Raw genomic sequence first — 7,519 nt, 5'->3', positions numbered from 1 at the left:
TTTTTTTTAATCGGCTCGCATGTGACACATGCAGTTCTGTAAAGTCATTAGTAACTAGTTTTTAGAACCGCCACAAACTTCCCCCCCCTAATTTAATGGTACTGTGATTTTTTTCAAATGCTTATGAAATTAGTTACTAAATTATTGCACTGTTAAAAGAAGTAATGTTAATATTATAGCAATGTATGATTATTTCAATCATACCTTATATTTTATAATAACTTATTACAATGTGTGGATTAGTTCTGAACCATGAGGGCTAAAGAGCCTGAATCTAAAGCATTGCACAGCAAAATGTTTGCAAAATATCTCCACATATTTCCTGCGCTAAAATAGCTCTGTGATTTATCCACTGGCATTAGAGCTTGAGAGACAGCCTGAAAAATCTGAACGCTGAACAGCAGAAATGAACTGAGGCAAGAGGCTGCTGTACTTCGGCCATGTAAAAGGGAGAGCTCTGGTCTTGGCTTGGAGGGTTAATGCGATGCGGTGTGGCTCGGAGGGTTAACGCGATGTGGTGTAGCCTGCAGAGGTATCACTGTCTCTCTCCAAATGCAGCAGGACAAAGGCTCCCTTGTGCTCAGAAAGGGCCTGATTCCGTTCAGACTGAAGGCAGTGGGAATTTTTCCATCGACTTCAGTGAACTTTGGATCAGACCATATAAAGCTTTTTGGTAGATTTACTCCAAAAGGGGCTGTTTTAGTTTGAAAGAAGCCAAATTAAGTTTGGCACTTTGCCTGGAATCACTTGAATCCTGAAACTTTCCAAATGAGACTGACATGCGCGAGTTGTCACATTTTCCATTGCTTTCTCCTTCATCCTTTTACTTTTGATATAAATGTATTTGTATCTGTAAAAAACTGATGTATATAATTCCTACCATTGAGTTGTAGATAATTGTCTCATGTATTTAAAGTTTATTGTTTCTACTGGCACTAATTTTTATTTAAATAAAGAAACACATTTCCTGGAAAAGTTCCCATGTCTGTTCACTACGTCAAATAGTTTTCCCGTAACGGGACCGCATACAACTTCTGCAGGATCCTTTTCTTAGCCTCTCTTTGAAATGATTTCTTGTGTTTGGTGGCACTGCAGCACTGGGTGCTCCAGATCTGCCTTGGGTCCGTACGGGCTCTTCAGGGCACGAGGCGACTTCCTCGCGCTCCGCTCCTGCCCGTGCGAAGGCAGGGCTGCGGGGATACCCCGAGTCCTCCTGCAAAGACCTGGGGTGCTGGCGAGCCATTGAGGAGGCTGGAAAAACTGAAAAGCTTTTTGTCGCTTATTCAGCTGCTGGAACAGTCTGCATTTTGAGTTTTGGTTTTAAACTTGCATTGTAGCAAATTGGGTGGGCTAGGGTTGAGTTTACGGGCAGGTACCTGACACAGGTCTCTCTTCCCGCTGGATTTGCAGTCCTTGGCCATGGTATGTAGCTGGCTTTGTCACAAGCTTTGACCCTGGGTCTCACTGCTGATCTGTCACTCCCAGCATTGGGGATAAGGGAGATTTGGGGATTCTGGCTCCCAGTGCAGGCAGGGTACCGCCTTCAAGCTGTGATGGTATGTGCAGGGCCACAGGCACTGGCTGACACCTACTTGCATGGGGTAATTTGAGGTTGTTTCAGAAATGAGGTTGCTATAAAGTTGTATCTGTTCACTTTCCCACAAAACCTGTTCCCCTGTGTTCTGCTCTCTTCGCTCCCTATTAAATAATTCTGGGGCCTGTTCACAAGCTTCTGTGGACCTAAAGCTACCCATCTGCAAGGCTGCGTTTCCCTCCAGCAACGTAATCTCCCGGGACACCCACAGTGTCCTGGAATAGCGGGTCAGTAATGTTGCATCTTCCATATTTACCCATGCTGCTGTTTCAGTGTTTCCATTGCCACGATAATGAATCAAGAGCCTTCTGACAGCACTGGTGATAAGAAGGAAAAACAGAACAAAATGTAAATTACAGCTCTGCTTTATGGATCAAAAAGCTAGCTTGTTCCAGCGGTTTCTTGCGTTAAATTGAGCTACTGTAAAGGGAAGCGCTGTGTGCTTTGGGGTCTGTTTACACTGAAGTGAGCTAGTAAGCACGGAAACGCGGCCACCCTCTTGCAGACAGTGATGGAGCTATCCCGGGCCCGTGGGGTTTGAGAAAGCACACGTGATAGTTTGGTATGCATTTGTCTTTGTCGTAGGGCATTTGTCTTTGTTCAAATTAGCATTTTGATGGCACCAGGGGGGAAAAAAAGAAGCAAAAATATATTTTAGCTATAAAAGCTAATTGGATGCGCAGCTGAATGCAATGATGCCTTGAAGACAGCCCAGTGACCCCAGACTACCAGGTAGCTATTATTCTAAAATAAAAGAAGTGTTGTTAATCTTGAAAAGCTACAGACGGAAGGAATAAAATTGTCCCCATTAAGCTTGTTTCAAAATCTTTTTGACTACTAAGGAGTAAAAGGTAATAATAATTTTTTTTTTTAAATGACAGATGTTTCCAGTGTGCTTCAGTAACTGAGCTGAAGCAGATTCAGAGCTAATAGATCTTGGCTTGAGAGTAATGATAATTGACTGTAATTTGACTAAATGGAGATGATTTTATTTTTACAAATGCATTCTTTCTTGAAAAGAACTCAGCTGGCAGTGCTATACCTCATACATTTGCTGGAATAGTTAACGCATGTCACCTTTGATAGAAGAGGAAAGATGGCCGCACGCGGCATGTGTATGTGGTCTGGATCCAGGACCTACTGGAAATATAAGTGCCAGCTCTCGAGATTACCACATTGGGATCTTTGATAGTAGCTGTCTGATTTACGATCCTAAATCCTATCAGTGGGTCGCACACAGGCACATGTGTGAGGTTACTCATTGAACAGACTGAACCTGCTGAATAATTGAAGTGGAAATGCAGAACTCGTCTCTTCCCCAGGCACAGGATCTCCCAAGCTCTCCCAGGATTGCCGTGCTCTGGACCAGGGAAAGATTTAATCAGGGAGGGAAGGTTAATGAAAACAAGAGAATCCACTTTCCCAGGGCTGGAGCACAGGTCACAGATCATGGCCAGGAGCCTCATGTGTTACAGCTCATTGCAAAACTTCTCTCCCCAGCTTGACGCTCTCATGGTGGGTCCCCCTGGATCTGTCCCTTTCTCAGCCATGCGCCCACACCTACCCAAATAAGCAAATCAATTCTCACAGGGTTGGAAAGGAAGGAAATGGATAAACTATAGCAGTCATTTCTGTTTCTAAGTCCTCGGTCCATGATGTTGGACAATGATAGGTGTGCTGCTTGAGGGCAAGGAGCACACAGGTCCCCAGTGCAGACTGCACTTTTATCATGGCCATTTCAGCCAAGAGAAGATTAAACCACCTACCTGTAATTTTCATCTCAAAATGTCAAGACCCTGCAGAGACAGAGAGAGCCCCTGCCACGTGATATGTGAGCATTTGCAGAGATGCTCAAAGTGGGGTGCTGACCAGGATAGTTGGTTGTGCCAGATGCAATCATGCCAAAGCTGGACCACCCTCTCCTGTGGCTGTTGAGCGACCATGCTTGTGTTAAAATCTTTTTGGCCCTTGTTGTTCTGGTGGGAAGATTATTTCTCCCTGAGTTCACAGTTGCATTTTAGATTTAAAATACGAGGTTTGGATCTAAGATGTAAAAAAATGAATAGAATTGCTTAGTCTATTGGGTTTTAAGTACTGATCATATTTGCCTCTGTGTATTTGGTTGATTTGCTTTTGTGTTCTTTCCATTTTCACACGCATCTGCAGTTCCTACTGCATACAGCCAAAAATAGCTGCGAGATGAGCCACCGCCTTGGTATATTGACACTTCTGTATCTGTCTCAGCTAGGGAAGAAAATGGAAAATAATACAAAATCAATGAGCACCAGAGTTTTTCAAAGCTTAATTTTGTTTTTAGTTTGGGTTTGGTTAGGGTTCCTGTTTATGTCAGACCAGGTTAGAGTGGGACTTTTGCCACCCAAATAAGTGACTAAAAGAAGGATAATAAAGGCTATTAAATGGTGCATTACAGGCTGTGCTCCTACCCCTCTCCCTAGCTAATCTTTTTAATTGTCCTGTGCTTCACTTTAATTATCAGATGACGCTACTTACATTCCTGTCTGTGAGAAGATGATGTGTTCCTGATAGACATGAAATGCTTGTGATTCTCAGATGAAAGATACGGTATAAATTCAAAGCATTTGCCCACCTAGGAACAACAAACTTTTTTGCCCCCCTTAATGCTGTGAGATGCTAGAGTAGCCACTGGCAACAAGTGACAATTGCTAGCATCTGTGGCTATCTGGAAGACTGCAGCTCATTCCACCGGTCCTCCTCAGGTCAGCAGAAGCCATGTAATGGGGCCTTTTTGCTTGGGTGATATGAGAGAGGAGGTGCTGGTGAGCAGGGTAGTAGCCCTAGGATGTGGGTGACTAAATTCAGTTCTCTCTTCTGCTCCAGGTTCACTGTGGTACTCTGGAAAATTACTTGCTTTGGCTGAGACTCACATTTATAAACTAAAGAAGAGTACATCTACGCTGCCTAAGGCTGATGTGAGAATAACTGCGCTGAGCATCTCAGGGTGTTGGGCTCTGATGGAAAGTGAGAAAAGAAAGACAGATGATTTGTTACTGTTTGTACTTGGAGAAGGAACCACAAAATTAAAGAACTTCCTCTGGTGTGAACTCCAGCTGTTTAGCCAAGGCCAGAATGTGACGCCTCCAGCCCCTGCGGCTTACCTCTGGATGCTGGGCCTGGAGCAAGCCTGCCGTGGGGCTGGTCCCCAGCCTAGCCCTCCCCAGGACAGCTGCGTCTCATCCCAGCAACAAAAATGTTAGGTGAGCAGTGCAGGCAGGAGGATGTGAGACGCACGATGTTCGCAAGAGATTTTGAATTCTGTCCTAGAGAATAACACAAAAGATGAGACTTCCCTTCTCTCCAGGAGGAAATGTAAACCGTGCACCTCTAAGGATCCCCCTTCTCTCTCTTCAGGACACAATAAACTGATCAAGCAAGGCTTCCTGTAAGAGTGAAGAGGAAGAGAAAAAGAGTGTTGCTGCTACTATTTTTTAATAATAGGTATGGAGCTATGTAGTAGCAGACAGACTACCCTTGAATGCTACACAGACAAGCCCCTGTGGTGCCCCTTTCAAGGCCTTAATGGAGCACCATCTCATCATTTTCCCTACCAATGCTTGATGCTACAAAAGACCCGCTGCTACTGCCAATCCTGTCAGCAACAGCAGGCTAATGACTGTCATTAATTGCTTTTCATTGCGCTAGCACTGTGCTTCTGCTGCACTGGGAAGCAAGGAACACTCTTGACACTTGCAGCAGCACGGCGCGGTGCTGGGACTGCTGAAAGCCCAAGCAGCGCTGGGATGCTTCTCCAGATGTGACCTCCACACACAGCGCTGTGTGAGAGCACCATGGAAAGTCTGGGGTTGTGCACGCGTCCCGTGCGTATATGCTAATTTTGGTCAGTCGCTCAGGACTGTACACCAAGGGATGCTGTTGGCTTCGGCTGTGAGGGTGAGTGTCACCTAAGAAATGGGAGTGAGGCACGTGGGTGACGTGATGGTAGCACCTACCCATATTTACCGAGGAACTGCTCGTTGTTCCCTTCACCAAATGAAACAGCAGCAATAGCTCTGTCACATTCTGTGGCTTGGGGTTTGGCTGTTCAGTGCTAAACATAATTAACTTCAATCACATCTAATTAGCTGCTCTTTGGCCAGGATGTGTACCTCAGATGGATTCTCACTGTACATTTTTTTTTCTCCTGTATTCATCAAGAACGTAACACCATACAGAAAGGGTTGTGCAGCTTTGCCTCTGCGGGCAGCCATCGTTAGGGAGGTGCAAAGGGCTGCTGGCAGAGCTAACCCTCATCAGTGGCCATAGTGCCGCGGTGGCAAGCAAAACGGTGCAGTAGGGCTGGCTGCTCAAGGTTTTTACTGCTTCAGGTGAGCTATAGATACTGTACTTAGTGTTTGGGTAGATATTTACACACTTAGTTATGCATTACTATTATAGTAATACTCATGAAGGACATTCAAAATATCACAGGATTCTTTTTGTCAGTGAAAAGAATTTTTTCCACAGCTTCTCTGCCATGACCTTTAGTTTGTCTTGCAAAGTACTATCGTCAGGAACGACAAGAACATTATACTCATATAGAAAGAAGAGGACGTACCACTCATGGAATAGGCAGAGCTTTTGGATTAAAAGTGTCCTGTATAGCAATATTTGTGAGATACATGTGCGCCAGGGAAGGATCACAGACCAGGAGCTCAGAGTAAAAGTGCTAGACTCTTTGAGTCCTTGTATTTATGATGTCTAGACAGAGGGTGAATTTTCCCTCATTTTTCTGTTGAGAACTGTGCCAGTTTGAACTGGGAGAGTCAAATAAATGGAATTCTATCTGTATGTATGTTCCCAATCTGCCTATTTTGTCCCCCTCACTACCATTTTTCTACAGGACTGTAGCCCAGGGGTTTTATTTTTTTCAGGACTCTCCTTATCTTCTTTTTCTTTTCTGCATAAAATACATAGCTTAAGTCAGACTGAACATGATTTTTTCTATTCCTTGGCACTTTCTAACGCTGACATCTCTTTTGAGTAGTGCAGTACGTGCTTTCCTAACAGCTATATTCAATTCACATGCTGACACATGGTTAACATCAATTTTATAGGGGCCTGGAAGCACAAGGGTTTGTGTTAATTTCTCCTGTTACAAAGCTGGGCACAGAATTTGTTACTTCTACTGTGGGTCAGCAGTTCAAATGCAAACCCGGGACAGGACTAGCTGAGCTTGGGGTGGGCATTTGATGGCTTTTGTGACTCTGGCTCTGCGAGACTGGTACCCTCAGCACTCCGAAAGGAAGCAGCCTGAGGACAAAGAGGAGACGTTTTATGCTTCAGGCTGCAAAAGCAGCAGCGAGCCTGTAAACTGGGTGCTGTGAGCAAGCTAGCGAGTGCTCTGGCTGGTGGGGAACTGGTGGAGTCCCCTCCCCAGAGACCTCTATGGCAGGTCTGGTGGGTTCGGGGGAGTGGTGGTGAGCACTGACCTCCCCCAGCTGGTATCTGGTCACCAAAGCACCCCCCGCCCCGGACAGCACCACTCACTAAAGGCTCCAGGGCCATCAGCGTGGAAGGTACATAGGGGGACCAGCCCCTTTCTCATGCTGACCCTGATTTTAGAGGGGTGGACCTTCTTCTCACAAATGTTACAGGCAAAGTGGCATCGGGGTTTGGGGGGGGGAGGGGCAGGCTCCAGGTAGGATTTGGAGAGGCAACCCTGCGTGTCCCCTACCCCCTCCAAGCCAGGAAGTTATCTTTCAAAACCAGTGTCACTCCCTTTCACTTTTTTTTTTTTGTTCCCTCTGGGCTCTGGAAACACGTACTTTATTGCTACACAGCAACTTCCCTGAACTCTATCTGGGAGATTAATGGTTTATTGAAGAACAGGCAGGATTTAGATTGTCATCAAGAGACCCATAAAAGTAAGCATGTAAAAAGTGTTAT

The sequence above is a fragment of the Egretta garzetta genome, unplaced genomic scaffold, assembly GCF_000687185.1.
Source record: "Egretta garzetta isolate BGI_Z169 unplaced genomic scaffold, ASM68718v1 scaffold161, whole genome shotgun sequence".
Taxonomy (NCBI): Eukaryota; Metazoa; Chordata; class Aves; order Pelecaniformes; family Ardeidae; genus Egretta; species Egretta garzetta.
This window is presented reverse-complemented; position numbering follows the sequence as displayed.